General features: G+C 39.1%; 1 protein-coding gene across 7 annotated transcripts in view; it reads left to right on the top strand.

Moving 5' to 3' along the window:
- Nucleotides 1–13,617: 13,617 nt before the first annotated feature.
- The window catches only part of LOC150085990 (protein GUCD1), a 272,649-nt gene continuing 265,797 nt past the window's right edge, over nucleotides 13,618–20,469 (top strand). For all 7 annotated transcript variants that reach the window (XR_016546950.1, XR_016546949.1, XR_016546948.1 and 4 more), the window contains exon 1: nucleotides 13,618–13,860. The gene's annotated coding sequence lies outside the window, so the exon portion shown is untranslated. The remainder of the gene's footprint in view (nucleotides 13,861–20,469) is intronic.

The raw sequence follows: 20,469 nt of genomic DNA on the forward strand, positions 1-20,469 counted from the left end.
AAAACAGTCTGAAGAGACAGTTGAATCTACCCATAGGCCAGCACAGACACATGACTATAATTTGCGCAGTCGTAGTCGTGTAAATCACACACCATATGTGGTAACCCTCAATCCACCGTCACAAAATGAAGTGAGAATTCACGAATCAGCTTCTGACAGTAGAGTAGGAACAGAACATGGAAGCTCCTCTCATGAAACAGAGATGCAGAGAGGCGAATCTTCTGATCAAAATACAGAAGAACATGGAAGTGCAGATCACGCTGATCAACCCAGTGGATTAGATAGGACTATTCAGTGGATGCTAGGTCCACTTGCTTCGAGACTGGATTCACAAAATAGTGATAAGGGTTTTGATTTTGCAGGTCTTATCAGAGATGCGTGGAGAGATTAAAAGTAAAAAGAAGCAAAATTGAAATTTGTGAGAAAGAGAAAACAGTATGAGGAAAAGTTTGTTATTGTGCTTCCTCCATCTTTAAAGAAAAGAAGTCAGTTCTTGGAGAGGGAAAGTTATATAAGAATAATGATTCCAGTATCATGCTAAATTGATGCATAGTGTCATGAGATGAATATTGCATTCGGTTGAAGATGATTTGATTATAAGCTAAGAGATACATTAAATGAAGTTTCTGATTAATTAGAGTATCAGACCCATGAAGTTTTTATTTACAAAGGGAAAAGAAAGGTTAGTTCTCATCAGACACAAGCATTGTGTTTATCAGCAGTTATGTTAGGGATGATGTAGTGAGCACAGAGAATTAAAGGATACAGGTAGAGAACATGGAAAGAGAATCTGGATTTCAAATAAAAACAAGAGTTATTTTCAGGAGTTGTTTTAAAAAAAAAAAAAAGAGAGAAGGTAAAAGAAGATAAATACTAGAACTCTTATTCAAATTTGACCATTGAGGAAAATATTTTCTTATGGAATCTATATTATAGTCCTCTTCCACAAAACATGTTGCAATCATGGGCCATGTAGAGAGGAAGGTTACAGTGGATACTTGGGCCTTTTGGGTGCACCCCCTAGTTTCTTTTGTTTTCTCTCTCTCTCATTGCTGACTAAAATTACAGTATAAGAGAAAAGATTCTGAAGATATGAATATGTCTATATATATATATTTAGGCTTTTTCTTTTGAAGATCGGATGAAATAAGTGGCCTGAGGACGGCTGGTTCCGCCCAGTTACTGCTTGTTTTGTCGTTCCTCCGAAGAGAAGAGTAGAGTGTAATAAATAGTAACACCTGTGTTTCTAGATGAAGATAAGAGAATCTTTCCTTGTACCATTTTGAAAAAGAATACTCAGCCTCATCCTGAGTTAAAGTTCTGAAACAATAAAAATCAGAGTTCTAGTTCCACAAATATTTTTTTTTGGAAGGAAATTTATCCACCAATTGGAACTTTATCATGCATGACATTAGAAAGGTTAATGATATTGTATTAATGTAAAGAGAGTTTGAATAGTACTCATACTTGGTCAATATCAACTACAATGAAAAGGGAACAGAAAGCAAACTGTTGAAGTATCAATCTTGTGCTCTTGCCTTTGATAATCCAAATAGCTGATGATTAAAATAGTGCACTGAATGAGCAGATCAGAGCTCATTTTCAAGTTTAGAGATTGGTTACTAATTTCTGTTAAGGGAATCTTGTTTATCTGGCATGAGTGACTTGTGTGTTTCTGTTTTGAAAATAGAGAGAAAAATCCATTTATTGAAAAGAAATAAGGAGGTGACAGTTTTGGAATGTGATTAAGTACAAGAAAAGTGAGTGGAAAGGTATAGATGAAGGGTAAATGGCATGAGACCTCACCCCCTCTCCTACAAGTCAAAACAAATCTGAAAAGATGAATAAAGTTTGTGAACCTATCAGTTGAACAAATTGTCCAGAAAAAAAAAAAAAAAGAAAGACAAAAAAGAGAAAATGAGATCCACTTAACATTTTACTATCTTCTTGCTCAGTTGCTTAGAGGAGTGTTCCAGTTAATAGTGAAGGATTATCTCCATGAAATCACTCAAGGAATATGATGCAGTCTTCACAGCTGACAAGTGTACTCAGTGGCCTTAAACTTTAAGGATTTGTGAACCCAAGAACTCTCTCTATGTCTGGAGAGTTAGTGAGATATTCTCCACAGATGATGGTTGCACCATCAGAAGGTGCTGAACAGTTAAAACTATACAATTGGTCAGTTGATATAACTGCCTAAATTTTTACAGTTCAGTTTGTAGTCTTATAACTTTGCAAGAATAAGTTAGTACTTGTAGCCATATTTATTCAATGTATTCTATGATTTTTTGTTCTTATTGCAAATTCTGTATATTAGTTGCAAGAATTTAATTATGCAAGAATTTAATTATATATGAGGATTTATATTATATAATCACTTAGTGTTTGATGTTTGCTATATTTTCCTTTAAAAAAAAAAATAAATAAAATAGAATAAGTAAAAAAATGTTCACATGTTAGAAGAATATTTTTTTTTGCTGTTTGCTTGATATATTTTAAATACATTCATTATAAAAGGATGTCTTATGTATTGAATATTTGTGTCTCAGTTGTTAATTGTCATAATGAATAGTATATCTACTGTCATATTATACTAATTTTGTTAAAAAGAATAGATACTGATTCTTTGATTTTTTTTGTTGCATGTAATACTATTGTGTGGAGTCAATGCTGATATAAAGGAAATGTTACCAAAGAATTCTTTGAGAAGTAGTTCCAGTATTTTTCCCTGACCAACAATGAACAATCCTATCAGTATTCCAGTGCTTCAAATGTCCAGTTCAGACGTTGTGTAGAGAACATTCAGTGCAACATACTACAACAATTTGTGTTAATACAAAAATAAACATTGCTACAATATAGACATTGCATATATGATAAACACCTCTTGTGAAAATTTACTTGCTAATATGGGATTTTGTTTAAGGTCTGCAGACCAAGTTGTTGGCTCATCCAAGGTAGGATTAGAGGACTCAGAAGATTTTGAAAAGTGTATGTAGACACATTATTTCTTTTTGTTTGGGGTACCATTTATCATATTGGAGAACAATCCGAATTCTGTAAGAGGAAAGATGTCTGTCACTTCATTTTTTTTTACACCGGTAGAATTCACGTTACACTTTTTTTTTTAAAAAAAAAAAAAAAAAAAGAGAAACTTGAGAAATTTTGAGCTTGTGAAATTCTCGGCGCTCAGAATTTCTTATCCGTAGGGGGAAGGTGTGTGAAAAATATTTTCATTTTCAGCCCTTTCACTTACTTTCAAGAGGTATTTGGCCTAATAATGCCTGATATATTTTTCACGGCCTATACAACTAAATTATAAAACGAACATAGCGTCCCTTGACAGAGCTAAGCTTTTACTTTCGAATTCAAACACCCCAGGGGTGCGCTCGCCGTAATACTACACCACAGTGACGTCACCCGTTCTCCTGAGCGGACAAGAATGTTGATCGAACGCAAAGGTCCGAAGAACGGTGAATTGTTATATGAGTAGAAATTACCAGTACAAGACACAGCAGGTCTTGCATAACAAGACCTTTATAAAGATATTAATTGTCACTACGACGCCGTGCATGGTACGGTATCAATTCATTTCTAACCCCCCCCCCGAGGATGCAGAGATATATATATATTTGAAGGTGAAAAAGGGGAAGAGGAGAAAACACAGACGGACACACAGTTAAGTTCATGAGTAGAACATGACAAGGAGATCAGTGATAGTGTTGGCCGATTTTTGTCATTGTGTAAAGAAGAAGTAAATTAATAATTACGAGGGAAAAGATGAGAAAAGAGCTATATTGATGTCTGGAACAGAATTCCCCCCCCCAGAGGCGTTGCAGAATATTTTCGGGTAAGACAACCCTTATTGTTTAATAACAAACTGTATTAAATCACCCAAAAGCCAACCTATTACCTGCATACGTTTTAATGCCTTTATAAGACACCTTTCCTCACATAAATATACCCCGACAACTGTATTGTTTTCTTAGTATTCAACTTTAATAATAATGCGACTTATTAATTTAATTGTCAATTACTAATTACACTATTAAGATAATATAATTACCTGTTTCATATTTTGAACAGTGGTATGCTCTGACAAACACTAATTATTTTGTACTTGCTAAGGAATTAGTGGAAAAACCATATGAAGAATATTACAACATTGTAATATAGCTAACAGCAAGATAATGCTTGCATTCAATTAATTTGTCTAACAATTAAATACCAATTAATCTAACTTATTTACCAGTTATATTGTACTCATTTGTATACATATATGTTAAATAAACCTGTTTTGTTTGTTAAAATTATGTCGTGATCATTCTTTTTCAATACATGCAAATCACTAACTATCATTTTTTTTAAAGAATCATTTATGGCGGCATTTCGAACCAGCCCTTAGCTAAGAGTTGTTTCGGGATGAAAAACACAACGCAATTCTGTCGCTGCGAGTACGCTCACTGTGACATGTTGAGTGAGACTTGAGGGCGCAGGATTTTGTCCTAATCTGAACCACTAGATAGATCATTCGAAACCCAGGCTTTTCTGGAATTCACATGATATTGTGCTGACTTGCTATAGCGAGGATTCACGAGTATATTGATAGGCAAGAGCATAATATGACGGAAAAGCCTGTGGAACAAGCGTCAACTTTAGGTGTCATTTCTGGGTGTTCAGTCGGTAAGGATTTGTTGATAGGGGCACCATTCCCTTACTTAGGTTCCCTGCCTCTCTTTTCATGCTCATTTGGTGCGGGTCTGTGGTTTCCTTTGTTTATTTCCTGTGTTGTTGTGCAGCGCGATCAACGTCTTCTCCTTGCGAAAAGATCTTGCCCAAACTTACTGAACTCTTTGTATTCTTCTTCCGTGTCCAATAAAAGGTCTTCCCGATAACGAGGAAGGTGTGTAGTCTTGGTTACCAGGATGCTTCGCAGATCTTCATAATATTCACATTCCTACATTGTGTGCTGCCTAGTCTCTAACTCTCCGCATCCACAATTTGGGTCGTCTACAATTCCCATATTATTTAGCTTGGCATTTATGGTACCATGACATGTCAGTAGATATGTAGTGTGTAATCCTGGGAAGAACCAATGTGGGGTTCTGGGGTACACTTTGCTGACTTGAGGTATGAATTTTCTTGTGATTTCTCCTTTACAGGAGTTTGACCATCTCTCTTGCCATGCCTGCCACAGACGCGGCACCACCCGCGTTTTTTCCTGTTTCCGATTATTCGCCGGATCTGTTGTGTACCCTATGAAGGTCTTTTGGATTCCTCTAGAGAGCATGTACATTAGCCCACAGCGCACCACCTCTACATCAAGGGAAAGCACGCCTGCCAGGGCCTGTACAGCATGGGTGCTCACCGTACAGCAGGCACGAGTTATAGTTAGCAGAATATTTCTCTAGATGGTGTCTAGAATTTTTCTGTTATCATTAGCATTAGCATTAGTAGAGGCATTTGATGCAAGAAAGCAAGCTTATGCAGCATTAGCCAAAAAATAAAATAAAAATAAAATAAATAAATGATTAAATAAATAAAAAATAACCACTTCCACTCCACCCCTCTGTTCGTTCGAAATACTTGTCCAGCTGAGCCTTAAACTTATTTAGGCTATCAACTTCCCCGACAAGGGATGGAAGTCTATTCCAACAACCAACCACACGCTGGCTAAAGGCAAATTTCCTCACGTCTATCCTACATCTGTCCTTCCTCAATTTGAATTTATGCCCTCTCAGCTGATTATTCTGAGCAACGGGAAGAATCCCATCAGCATTGAGCATGCTCAAACCATTCAAGGTACACCTCTATCAGATCACCTCGCTGGTGCCCAGTCCCCAGACGCTGTCATTTGCAAAACTTGGGCCTTTCTTCGTAAGAGCACCAATTTGTTCCATTCACTAATCTTGTTGCCCTTCTCTGTACTCGTTCCAGCATCTCTACATCCTTCTTGAAATGAGGCCTCCAGACCTGTATACAGTACTCTAGGTGTGGCCTGACCATTGCCTTATACAAGGGAATAATCACCTCCTTATCCCTGCTAGAAAAATTCCTATATATCATCGACAATACACCATACGCTACTCCTGCAGCCCGTCTGTACTGCTCAGAAAACTTCATATCTGCCTGCACAACAAACCCCAGGATCCTTTCATTCTCTACCACTGTCAATGTAGTACCACAGAGTTGATACGTTGCTCTGGGGTTGCTGTTTCCCATATGTAGTACTTTACATTTGTCAATGTTCAACTTCATTTGCCAACTCTCAGCCCATCTGCCCAATCTTTCCAGATCCTGTTGCAGTAGCATGGTGTCAGTAGTGTCCTTGATAACCCTGCCACCCTTCGTATCGTCTGCAAACTTGGACATTAAGCTTGATATATCATCATCAATATCATTTATAAATACAGAAAACAATAATGGACCCAATACTGAACCCTTAGGGACTCCACCAATAGCATTAGTCCATGATGAGCAGTGTCCATTGATTACCACTCTCTGTCTTCTCCCCCTCAACCACCCCTTTATCCATAGCAGCAATTTGCCTCCAACGCCACACTGCTCCAATTTTTGAAGCAGTCTTCCATGTGCAAGAGTATCAAAAGCCTTTCTAAGATCCAAGTACATAATATCAAAGTTATTCTCTGCATCCAGTTCTTTTGTGACTGCATCATAGTATCCAACCAGATTGGTCAGGCAAGACTTCCCCTTAACAAAACCATGCTGTGTCTGAGCTAAAACTGAAGTCTTGTCTAGATGATCCTGCAGTGCTTCTTTAACCAGTGCCTCCATTAATTTTCCGGGAACAGAAGTTAAACTAACAGGTCTATAATTACTTGTATCGCCCTTTGATCCTCCTTTGTGAATTGGGGTCACATTTGCACATCTCCAGTCCATGGGTACTTCCCCTGAGCCCAAGGAATCTCTCATAATTATGGCTATGGGTTTGCTTACTTCCTTCGCTGTCTCCTTTAATATAGCTGGATATATCCCATCCACCTCAGATGCCTTTCTTGTATTTATCTTCAACAATTTCTCCTCCACTTTACTCTCAGTTATTACAAGATTCTCTAGCTTACTGCCAGAGTTGAATACACCTCTGGCATTCCCCTCGCTGAATAACTCCTCATGTGTGAATGTCGATGCAAAATATTCATTTTGTTTGTTAGCTACCTGGGCAGGACCATCAACATTGATCCATCGATATCAAGTGGGCCAATCTGATTCATCCCCTTCCTTCTAGAGTTTACGTAAGTAAAGAACTCTTTGCTGTTTTTCTTTGCAACCCTTGCCAAAGATTTCTCGTAATCTGCCTTCGCCTGCCTAACCTCCTTTGTATCTGGGTTACAGATCAACTTGTATCTATCATAGGCTTCTGTGTCGCGTGTTAATTTGTATATATCCATGCAATTTTCTTCTCTGCTATATGTCTCATTAGTTCATCTGACATCCACTTAGGCCTAAAGCTTGAACAATATTTCTTAGTTGGTATGTAAAGCCTAGTAGTTCCCAAGATAAGTTCTTTGAATGCTTCCCATTTTTAATTTGCTGTTGGTAACATCATCAGTTGGTCCCACTGTATAGAATTTAAACACTGTCTCAGTCCATCGTAGTCGCCTTTACAAAAGCAATAACCTTTCCCCTTACCCCTAATGGTAGTTACCTCTTTGAGTAAATCCGACTTCAGCACACTGTGATCACTGCCACCTAGTGGTTCATTTACCTGCAGATTCTTAATGCATGAAGAATCACTACTGATAATCAAATCAAGAGCATTACTCCCTCTAGTTGCCTCCCGAACATGCTGATGTAGAAGACAATCGCCAATAAATCCACAAAAGCCTTGCTAGTGTGTGAGTGACCAACCCCCCAAATTCCAATCAATATCTGGGAAATTAAAATCTCCCATTATAAGACTCTCTGATTTACTGGCCCACTCTATTTCCCTGTCGAGTTTCTTATTATACTCATGAGAGTCATGAGACTATAGCACACTCCTACTCTCAATTTTGATCTCCCAATGCTTATGTCACACCGAACTGACTCGACACTGCACTGTCCAGCAATGTCGACTGGCTTCACTTCCTTCGATTTTATGTATTTCTTAACTAATAGCATAACCCCTCCTCCCTTCTTATCCTGTCTATCCTCTCTGTAGACATTGTACTCCCCAAATTCCAGTTCTGCATTCCTTATATCTGTGTGACACCACGTCTCTGAAATCCCCACAATATCTGCCTTTAATGTTTTGAGCAATACCTCCAATTCATCAAGTTTATTTACTAAACTCCTAGCATTGGTGTACACGCAAGTGTACATGCACCTGTTCTTTTGCTTAGCTACCTAACACAACCCATGTGTTTATTTGTACCCCAATGATTCCCAGCAGTCTCTGAAATATCCTGAATCTAGTTTTCCAGGTTCTCTGCTCATTCCAATAGAAGAAGTGCAAGATTCACTTTCACCTCCGCCAGTGGCTACTGTTAATCTACTAGTCCTTGTATCCCCCCCAGGCTAGCAGTTTTCCGACCCACCTAACACTGCCTCGATAGCATCAGCAAATATTCTTGCACCTTTTCTATTTAAGTGTATCCAATCCCTGTAGAAGTAGTCTCACCTGTTAAGAAGTACAGACCAGGCTGAAAAAAATTCTACCCCTTGAGCCTTGCACAACCTTTCCAGGGCCGAAATGTTCGACAGGGCTCTCATCATATACTCCCTCCTATCGTGTCTGGGCAGAATTGCAGACACCTTCAAATTCAACCCTAATTCAAGCCTTTTTTTCAACAATGACCTGTACTTGTTAAGTAATTCCGCCGGTCTCCTACTCTTAATATCATTAGTGCCAATGTGTACAACTATATCACCTTTCGTGCCCTTAAAAGATGATATCCGCTCTACAACGTCATCAACCTTTGCCCCTTCCAGACATACCCTGGTCCTGTTCCACTTATCCTTAACGGCCGTAACTGCCTTGGTAAACCATACAAGCGAGCCGTACGTTATTGCCGGGATAAATATCGCTTTGTGTAGAGTGCCAGAGGTCTTTGTTTTAGTTCCCGTCCTTTTCTAGTGATTCTCGCAATCACGGCAATGTATTTTCTGAGTTTCTTCTTCCTGTAGAGGAGATGTTGCTTGAACGAAAAGTTTGAGTCTAAAATGATTCCAAGATACCTTAGTTGGGTACTTAGCTTGATGGTTGCGTTCTCAATTTTAATCTGTGGCGGCCGACGAGTGTCTAATGACCTTTTTAATAGAATTGAGAACGTCTTTTTCGGCGAAATTTTCAACGAGTGCGGCTTCGTCCATTCCCGTAGCTTTTTCAGTACTCTGTTTGCCTGGATTTCGAATCCGGCCCTTGAGTTTTTTTTTTTTTTTTATGAAACCCCCAAACACGAAAGGTATCAAAACCTATAGTACTTAGTACTGTGCATGGGTTGAAGGAGAAGTATGGGTGGAGGGGGGAGGGTGCCGGAAACTTTGCTCTGGAAACTAAACAAGGGTTTCACCACTTCAAGCCTCCAATAATCAAAGTGGTGGTATTTCACCAGTTGATGATGAGGATGAGGTCATCTGCAAACGCTTGACTGTTCACCTCTCCCAAGTCCATTGAAAGGAAGTAATCTAGGACTATATTCCACAGGAGTGGCCCCAGCACTGAACCCTGCGGGGAGCCTCGGTGTACGGGTCTAGTTATTTTGTGATACGATGTTACGTCTTCCACTTTTCTGTCGTGTAAAATTTACCGCCCTTACTCAGATTTCTAGGAATGCAAAGGGGCGCCGAAATAATCTTTCTGCTCGGGGCACTGGAATACCTTAGTTCTGTGCTGCTATGAACACTTCATATCTGACTGCACAATTACCTCAGATCTTTTTGATTCTCCACTACCTTGAGTCTACAGAGTTTTGTATCATCACGGAATAACATGGCGGAGATAATCAAATGTTCCTGGAGCCACAGTAGAAAAGATACTATACATGTCTACATGAGTATAGTAGCGCTGAGTTGGCACGTTACTATGGAGTCTGCGCGTTAGCACAGTGGTATGGTCACCGTCCTCCCCACACCGGGTGGAGAAGGTCCGGGGTTCGAATCCCGTCGATGACACGAGGAACTTTAATGGCTTTTCACTCCGTGGCTGAGTTAGTCGGTCTCAGGCGTAGATACCAAGGGTCCCTTCACCCAGAAACTCGGGTTTTTCGTCCAGCAAAACTAACAAATTGACCATAGAACACACACGCAATTAACAGACATAATACACACAGCACGGAAGTTGAATTTAATTATTAGGGTAGCCTAAAAATAATGGTAATGGTTTGGTTTTTTTTTTTTTTTTTTTTTTTGGTACGTTATTCTGGGTGTCTACTGCAACCCATTGTAATACTTTGCATTTTCAATGTTAAACTTCAGTTGCCACCTGTAAGCCCATCTGTCCAACTTTTCTAGAGCCCATTTGAAATGCATACTTTCAATCATGCCTCTGCCAGCTTTTACATCATCTGCAAACTTGGACATTGATCTTCAAATAAATATTAAAGGTGATAAGATTTCAGCTTTGTATGGCACTATTTCCTGAGGTAAAATGATTATATTGGAGCTGACGACAATATTGAAGGTGCTGGAGGCATCGTAGCAGGTGGGAGTGTAGCTGAAGCGGTTTTTTGCCAACAGTAGTTTTCTTCTAGCAAATAAATCAGAAACAAATTGTTTTATGTTTTTGAGGTTGAGGCAAAATTCTACTGCCAGGTGGGAAGGAGCAGTAGTGCGTAGCACACGCTTCTTGATTAGACCAGGGTTCGAGCCCGTCACCACCAAATACGGAGGATGCGGAAAGGTCAGGGAATGACCACCGCATATCCGGGAGCAATATGGCCTTAGTTGCTAATGCTCCTAAAAACCAAATAACAACAACAACAGGAAATTCTACTAGATGTGTGTCATTGCCAGATGAGAAGGTGTTTATGCGGTCTTGTAGGGATTTCCGTAGGTCAGTGTTCCAAGGGCAGTGATAGAGTAGGTAGTTCCAGTCCTCAATTTGGAAACAAAGGCAAGAATCCGTATTACTTATTCTGAACTGAAAGTTTGGTTTGGTGTTAAGAGACCCATGTCCGGTTTGGATAAATGTTGTGTAGAGGTTTGAAGCTAACGATAGGGAATTTTTCTTGTTGGCAGTAAAAGTGGCTTCTGGTATAAATTTATATGTAGTTCTGCTTTTAGAAGTTGTGTCCAAACGATCTCGCCAAACGTTTATTAATTCCGACGAGATTCGGGCTTTCTCAGCCATATGTCTGCATGAATGTCATTATGTATTCTGTAGAATTGCATCGAGGTTTAATGTTTTTGGAGGTAAGAGAAGGCACGATGTAGATATGCAAGTCCAGAGGTAATACGCCTGCGATAACCTACAGGTATAAGTTGGGGCAGTTCTGCAGGCACAGAGGATATAAGAATCATGGACATTTGTAAGCAGAGTAACTTTGAATTCAGTTTGACATTCTTAATTCTCTCATACCAAACCGGAACAGCATAGGTTCAAATAAGGATGAATTGTGCCTTGTAATATAACAAAAGAATTTGCGTGGAAGACCCAGTCAGATCTCGTAATCCGAACAGTAGCCATAGTAAATTTCTTCATTTTATCTGTCAAGTGGTTTACTTGCAGAGTAAAATTGAGTCTGTCATTACTGATCATAACGTGGAACATCCGTCCAATATCAAAGAAAAAGACACTTATGATGGAGGCGATATTTTCGTGTGGGGCTGAACAATAAACAACGGCCGCACCCGCTCTTGATATTTTTGGTTAGGATACCGTAACTGCGCAGAGGTACAGAACAGATCCTCGAATTCTATGTGCGACTTTTAAGTGGTTCGATTTGCCTAGATATTCTTTTCGTGCATGACAACGCCACTGCACATGAAGCTCAAGTGAGAGAGGAACATCTTTAAACTGAAGATATCCAACGACTGCCTTGGCCAGCATGATCAGCAGACTTAAATCCGATAGAACATGTGTGTCGGACGCCCATGGTCCCCGCATTAACCCATACAGCCAACTCCTCTGTCGATTGGTAAGCTAAGTTCGGCTATGTTGGAATAATAGGATTTGTTTCCACAGATTGTTATAGACACGCTTATGGCGAGCATGGTTTACTGTTGTGAGGCAGATTTAACCATTGGATGGGATGAAACGCCGTACAGATGTCATATGACCACGTCTTCTAGCATGAAGTATCGGCTTCTGTGTAACGTGACCTTTTTTGTAATTCTTATGCAACTCCTATAAATGTCCCTTATATCTGTCCGAAGTTTCTCGCTGTCTCCAAATTTCATCGTTGTTCTATGGTACACCATCACACCAAATTTTGTCCTGTTTCATTGCAAGCTCGACGAACTACACCACGTGTTAACATTAGCAGAGGTATATGATGTAAGAAAGTAAGCTTATACAGCAGTTGGATGTGTGAAATGGGATTTTATTTTCAGCCGATGCTATATAATCTTACTTTCTTACATCATATTCCTCGACCAATGCTAATTTTAACACGTGGTGTAGCTCGTCGAGCTTGTAATGAAACAGGACAAAATTTGGTGTTGTCAAACAGGACTAAAAGTTTATCCAGTTTTGCCTTAAATTTATTTGAGCTATCAACTTCCCCAACGACAGATGGAAATTTGTTCCAGAAATCAATTGCTGGCTAAAGGCAAATTTCCATACATCTGTTCTACAACTCTCTTTTCTGAATTTAAATCTATGCCCACTCAGGTTTGTAATCTGAGCAAGTAGAAGAACCCATCAGCATTGAATCTACTCAAACCATTCAAGGCCTTATACTTCTCAATCAGAATATCTAGTTTCCAGACGCAGCAATTTGCAAAACTTAAGCCTTTCTTGATAGAAGATCCCTTCGTTTCCTTCGCTAAACTTGTTCCCTTTCTCTGTACTAGGGCTAACAACTGAGCATCCTTCGTAAATTAAGGCCGACTCCAGACCTATACGCAGTACTCAAGTCGTGACCTGACCATTGCTTTATTCAAACGGATAATGACCTCCTTGTGTCTGCCAGCAAAATTATTCTTTTTATCATTGACTAGACCCCATTACCTGTTCTAGCCTGTTTGCACTGCTCAGAAAACGTCATATCTCACTGCACCATTATCCCTAGGTCTTTTTCATTCTCTACCACCCTGAGATTAGTACCACAGAGTTGGGACGTTTCTCTAGGGTTACTGCTACCCGTATGCTGTACTTTGCATTTGTCGATGTGAAACTTCTGTTGACACTTCTCAGCCCTATCTGCCCGACTTTTTAGATCCTGTTGCAGTAGCATACTGTCTTTACTCTTATTAACAACCCTACTAACTTTTGTATCCTCTGCAAACTTGGACATTAAGCCTTTTATAACTTCATCAATATCATTGATAAATATACAAAACAACAATCGGTCCAATAAGAACCCTACGTTTGCTTTTAATTTTGTCGATTAATGTAGTTTTCGTCTGAATATTTCTTCACGGAAAAGACGACCACATCATTACCAAACCAACCGCTAGGTGTTAGGAATATTATCTTTATGAGATGCTTGCTATACCAATTTGGCTTGGTGGCGTTGCTAGAGCGTACACAAAGACAGCTGTTCTATTCGTTTATGTATATACACATACATATTATAAACTTTAGTGTTTTCAAATTTTTGAGTTTCTATGGTGCGTACTGATTAATGAGATAGAGATCGTGCCGTGAGCATGAATTGAACATGCTGAATGCCGAGTCATGGAAGTATAAGTCTTGGTTTGGCTTCACCGTAATTCGACTGCTCTTGACTTGCGTGTTATTTTTCCGAATGAAAAAAGGTTAGATGCAAGCTACAGAAATTCTGGTTTTATTGAGTACTTTGGACTATAGTTACAGGAAATGCAGATCCAGAAATTTAATTTCTCCATTTTACAGATGTTTTGGATACACGAGTATCCTTATGTTAGTAAATGCATGCATGGACTGAAATATATTTAGCCTATTTGTACACACATGGACGCGAATGAACTCGAAACTCGTGCATTTATTATATAAAGATTTATCCTTTGTAAATAAATAGGTACTAATTAAATGAATAGAATTAATTTCTTATCCCCTGTCAACTTATATGTATTACAAACGTAACGTCATAAATTAATACATATAAGTTGACAGGGGATAAGAAAGTCATATAACGTAACTCGGAGATAATATTGAATGCCGAAATACATATACTGTGTATATATATAGTGTTATAACTGCATTGGGATATAGGATTAGGGTTATATTTTGTATTGGAATTTTATTGAACTTGAATAGAAATCATGACTCAGACCAGACCAGCAAAGCAAAAGGCTCAAACTAGTGGAAGTGCTGTGGCTCAGGGGAGAACTGAGGGGGACAGTTGTCCTCTGAATCACAGTCTATTGAAATGCACTGCTTGTTTGATGTTTGTGGAGCAATCAGGAACGGGACATGATATTGCCAAGGGGAATGTCTTTGTGTATGCACGATGTAAGGAGTACGAGGAAATCGGGTGCCAACTTCGTATTGTTATGGACTTATATGAGAGCTTGAAGGACAGGGTGGATGCCCTCGAAGGATTTAAATTGAGAGGCCCATCAAGCTCTCAGCTGCCCACATCAATGCCAGAGGTTGCACTTGAACATCATGCAACATAGTGGCAACCCCCAAGGCAGAATGTGCTGGTCCAAAAGGAATTAGTTGTTGTAGGTGATCCTATTGTCAGGGAAATGGGGAACATTGTGCAAAAAGGATAGATGGAACAGGACCAGGGTATGTCTGTTAGGGGCAAAAGTTGATGACGTTGTAGGGCACAAAGGGTGATATTGTTGTACAGGTTGGCACTAATGTTATTAAGAGTAGGAGACCGGCAGAATTACTTAGCAAGTACAAGACAATGCTGAAAAAAAGCCGTGAGTTAGGGTTGAATTTGAAAGTGTTTGCAATTCTGCCAAGACACGATAGGAGGGAGTATATGATAGAGCCTTGTCGATTAATTCGGCCCTGTAGAGATTGTGCAAGGCTCACGGGGTAGAATTTTTCTCAGGCCTGGTCTGTGCTTGTTAACAGGAGAGAGACTGCTTCTACAGGGATGGGATACACTTAAAGGGAAAGGGTGCAAGAATATTTTCTGATACTATCGAGGCAGAGTTAGGTGGGTCGGAAAACTGCTAGCTTGGGGGGATACACGGACTAATAGATTAACAGTAGCCGCTGGCATAGGTAAAAGTGATTCTTGCACTACTTCATTTGAAATGCAATTGAGCAGCAGCCTGGAAAGCAAGACAATGGGAATTTCCTGGACTGCTGGGAGTCAATGGAACAAGTAAATACATGGGCTGTGTTAGGGTAACCAAGAGTAGGAACAGGTGCATGTATACTTGCATGTACACCAATGCTAGGAGTATAGTTAATAAATTTGATGAGCCTGAAGTGCTAGTCAAGACATCAAAAGAAAATATATTGTTGGGATATCAGAGACATGGTGTAACACAAATTAGTCAGACAAGACTTCCCCTTAACAAACCCAATCCTTTCTGTACAATGTGTATAGAAAGGATAGACAGGACAGGAAGGGAGGAGGGGTTATTCTGTTAGTTAAGAAACACAAAATCTAAGGAAGTGCATCCAATTGATGTAGGTGGACAATGCAGTGTTGAGTCTGTTTGGCGTGACAAGCACTGGGAAAGGAAAAATGAGAGTAGGTGTGTGTTATAGGCCTAATGAATCTGATGAGTATAATGAGCAGTTGTGCAGAGAAATAGTGGACCAGTAAATTAGTGTCTTATAATGGGGGATTTTAATTTCCCAGATACTGACTGGAATTTGTGGGTTGGTTGGTCACTTATACACTAGCAAGGCTTTTGTGGATTTATTGGATGATTGTTTTCTACAGCAGCATGTTCGAGAGGCAACTAGAGGGAGTAATACTCTTGATCTGATTATCAGTAGTGATTCTTTATGCATCAAGAATCTGCAAATAAAGGAACCACTAGGTCGCACTAATCACAGTGTGCTGAAGTGGGATTTACTCAGAGGTAACTACCATCAAGGGTAAAGGGAAGGGTTTTTGCTTTCGTAAAGGTTACTACGGTGGTCTGAGACAGTATTTAAATTCTATACGGTGGAACCAACATGATGTTACCAACAGCAAATTCAAAATGTGAAGCATTCAAAGAATTAATCTTGGAAGCTACTAGGCATTTCATACCAACAAAGAAATATTGTTCAAGATTTAGTCCTAAACGGATGTCATTTTTTTTTTTTTTTTTTTTATGAAAACCTCAAACATGAAAGGTATCAAAACCTATACTACTTAGTACCGTGCATGGGTTGAAGGAGAAGTATGGCAGGGGGATGCCGGATGCTTTGCTCTAGAGACGAAACATGGGTTTCACCACTTCAAACCTCCAATAAGCAAAGTGGTGGTATTGCACCGGTTGATGAGAGTCATGGGATAGATATAAATTAACATGTGACACAGAAGCCTATGATAGATATAAGCTCGTCTGTAACCAAGTTACAAAGGAGGTGAGGCAGATTACGAGAAATCTTTGCCCAAGGATTCAAAGAAAAACGGCAAAGAGTTATTTATGTAAACTCTAGAAGGAAGAGGATGAATCAGATTAGTCCACTTGATATCGATGGTTCAACTGTTAATGATCCCGCTCAGGTAGCTAACAAACTAAATGAATATTTTGCATCGACATTCACATATGAGTTATTTAGGGGGAGGGGAATGCCAGAGGTGTATTCAACTCTGACAGTAAGCTAGATAATCTTTACTCCACTTTACTCTCAGTTCTGTAAGAACTGAGAGTAAAGTGGAGGAGAAATTGTTGAAGATAAACACAAGAAAGGGCACCTGGGGTGGATGGAATCTATCCAGTTATATTAAAGGAGGCTGCAAAGGAAGTAAGCAAACCCTTAGCCATAATTATGAGAGCTTCCCTGCACTCAGGGAAGGTCACGGGTTTGAATCCCGCCTCGGGCTTGGATCAAAGTACTGCAAAAACTTTGGGAGGTGCATTATGGCCACAGAAGCCGATGCGCCAACAACTACCAAAAAAAACAGGATCAAAGGGAGACAGATAATTACAGACCTGTTAGTTTAACCTCTGTTCCAGGGAAATTAATGGAGGCACTGGTTAAAGAAGCATTGCAAGATCATCTAGACATGACTTCAGTTATAGCTCGGACACAGCATGGGTTTGTTAAGGTGAAGTCTTGTCTGACTAATTTGATTGGATACTATGATGTAGTCACAAAGGAACTGGATGCAAAACATAACTTTGATATCATATATTTGGATCTTAGAAAACCCTTTGATACTGTTGCACATGGAAGACTGCTGCACAAATTGGAACAGTGTGGCATTAGAGGCAAATTGCTGCTGTGGATAAAGGGATGGTTGAATGGGAGAAGACAGAGAGTGGTAATCAATGGACACTGCTCATCGTGGACTAATGTTATTAGTGGAGTCTCTCAGGGTTCAGTATTGGGTCCATTGTTGTTTTTGTATTTATAAATGATATTGATGATGGTATATCAAGCTTAATGCCCAAGTTTGCAGACAATATGAAGGTTGGCAGGGTTGATGATGACACTAATGACAGTACACTTCTGTAACAGGATCTAGAAACGTTGAGCAGATGGGCTGAGAGGTGGCAAATGTAGTTTAACATTGACAAATGTATATTATTACATATGGGAAGCAGTAATCCCAGAGAAATGTATCAACTCTGTGGTACCACACTGATAGTGGTAGAGATTGAAAAGGACCTGGGGGTAATTGTGCAGGCAGATATGAAGTTTTCTGAGCAGTGCAGACAGTCTGCAAGAGTAGCTAATGTTGTCTTGTCAAAGATATATATGAATTTTTCTAGCAGGGATAAGGAGGTGATTATCCCCTTGTGTAAGGCAATGGTCTCGCCACACCTTGAGTACTGTATACAGGTCTGGAGGCCTCATTTTAAGAAGGATGTAGAGATGTTGGAACGAGTACAGAGAAGGGCAACAAGATTAGTGAATGGAACAAAGGGTTGCTTTTACGAAGAAAGGCTTAAATTTTGCAAATTACAGTGCTGGAGACTAGGCACCTGCGAGGTGATCTGATTGAGGTGTATAAAGCCTTAAATGGTTTGAGTATGCCCAATGCGGATGGGAATCTTCCTCTTGCTCAGAATAATTGCCTGAGAGGACATAAATTCAAGTTGAGGAAAGATGGTTGTAGGATAGATGTGCGCAAGTTTGCCTTTGGCCAGTGTGTGGTTAATTGCTGGAATAAACTTCCATCCGTTGTTGTAGAAGTTGATAGCTTAAATAGATTCAAGGCAGAACTTGACAAGCATTTGGAGTGAGTGAATGGGTGAAATAAGGGGTTTTTTTTGGCTGATGCTATATAAGCTTGCTTTCTTGCATCACGTGCCTTTGCCAACGCTAAAGCTAATTTTCTTTGATTCAGCGTTTTTATTTTGAGTTTCTCATCTCGAATTTACAGAGCGAGCTAGACTTTGTTTAGATCCCTTACTTAATATAAATCGACAATAAATCATTAAATAATTCCATTAAATTTACTGTATACAGTTAAATGTTCGTAATCCTTCTTTTATTATTATATTGTATTTTATTTCAGTTTTAGTTTTGTTTATTTAAATACAGCAAAGCCATACAAAGTCTATTACGTTATATAGTTGTATGCATAATACAGTATTGTCGCCTTCTCAATTGTGTGTGTATATATATATATATATATATATATATATATTAGTGTGTGTGTATGTATGTATGGACAAAGCGTATTTACTTTTTGTCCTGTGGGAAGCCCTGTTTATATAAGAATAGTTGAATGTTTGACAATTCATCTATAACTGAAGGTTGATTACTAATGATAGCAGACTTTCTAATTCTTATTCTTATCAATTTTTAATATAATTCTTGCTAATTTAAAAATATCCATCCTTTTCACAAGTTTAGAATAGTAAAAAAAAACAGAATGATTAGATTAATCAGTGTGCTTTTGTTGTTGGCTACAGGAATAAGCTATTTTCTGGTGACTGACATGAATGATATCATGCATCATCTTGCTTGCTTAGACTATGCAAAAGCTAATCAAGATAAAATTCTTTTGGAAATGAAAACAATGAAGGTGTGAAGTCTTACTTTTGCTGGAAGACAGTGCATAAATTATTTAAGTTAATGATGGGGCTTGATATTAAAACAGAAACAGTAGTTCAAATGATGCTTCTAGAAGTGCAGATGGGCTGCCAGGGCAGGTCATGGAGTCTTATCAATGATATTTTGCTAGCAGGGATTTTAATGGGGGATTTTAACTTTCCAGATGTCAAGTGGAAATTGTGGGTTGGTTACTTGCACACTAGCAAGACTTTCATTGTTTATTGGATGACTGTTTTCTACTGCAACATGTTTGAGAGGCAACCAGAGGGAGTAATACTCTTGATCTGATTATCAGCAGTGATTATTCATGCATTAAGAATTTTCAGATAAAGGAACCACTAGGTGACAGTGATCACATTATACTGATGTAGGATTTACTTAAAGATGTAACTACCATCAAGGGTAAAGGGAAGGGTTTTTGTTTTTATAAAAGTGACTACAGTGGTCTCAGACAGTTTTTAAATTCTGTACAATGGGATCAACTGATTATGTTACCAATGTTGAATTCAAAATGGGAAGCCTTCAGGAACTTAATTTTGGAGGCTACTATGTTTTTCATTCCAACTAAGAAATACTGTTCAATGTTCAGGCCTAAATGGATGTCACATGAACTAATGAGGCTCGTGGCAGAAAAGGAAAATATATGTAACATCCTAAATGGATGTTACATGAACTGATGAGGCTCATGGCAGAGAAGAAAAATATATGGGGTGCATATAAAGTATCAGGTGACACGGAAGCCTATGGCACACATAAACTAGTCTGTGATCACATCACAAAGGCGGTTAGGCAGGCGAAGGCAGATTACGAGAAAGCTTTGGCAAAGGAGACAAACAAAAACAACAAAGAGTTCTTTACTTAATGTAAACTCTAGAAGGAAAGGGATGAATCAGATTGGACTACTTAACATAGATGGGTTGACTACTGATGATTATGCTCAGGTAGCTGATAAACTGAATGAGTATTTTGCATCTATATTCACACATGAGGAGTTATTCAATGAGGGGATTGTCAGAAGTTTATCAAACTAACAGAGAGCTAAGTGATTTTGTAATAACTGAGAGCAGAGTGGAGGAGAAATTGTTGAAGTTAAATATAAAAAAAAGGCACCTGGGGTGGATGGGATCTATCCAGTTATATTAAAAGAGACAGCAAAGGAAGTAAGAAAACCCTTAGCCATAAGGGTTTTCTTACTTCGACTCAGGGGAGGTCCCCATGGACTGGAGGTGTTCAAATGTATCACCAAT

Source organism: Mastigoproctus giganteus, chromosome 5 (assembly GCF_048544385.1).
Source record: "Mastigoproctus giganteus isolate SK-2022 chromosome 5, ASM4854438v1, whole genome shotgun sequence".
NCBI lineage: Eukaryota > Metazoa > Arthropoda > Arachnida > Uropygi > Thelyphonidae > Mastigoproctus > Mastigoproctus giganteus.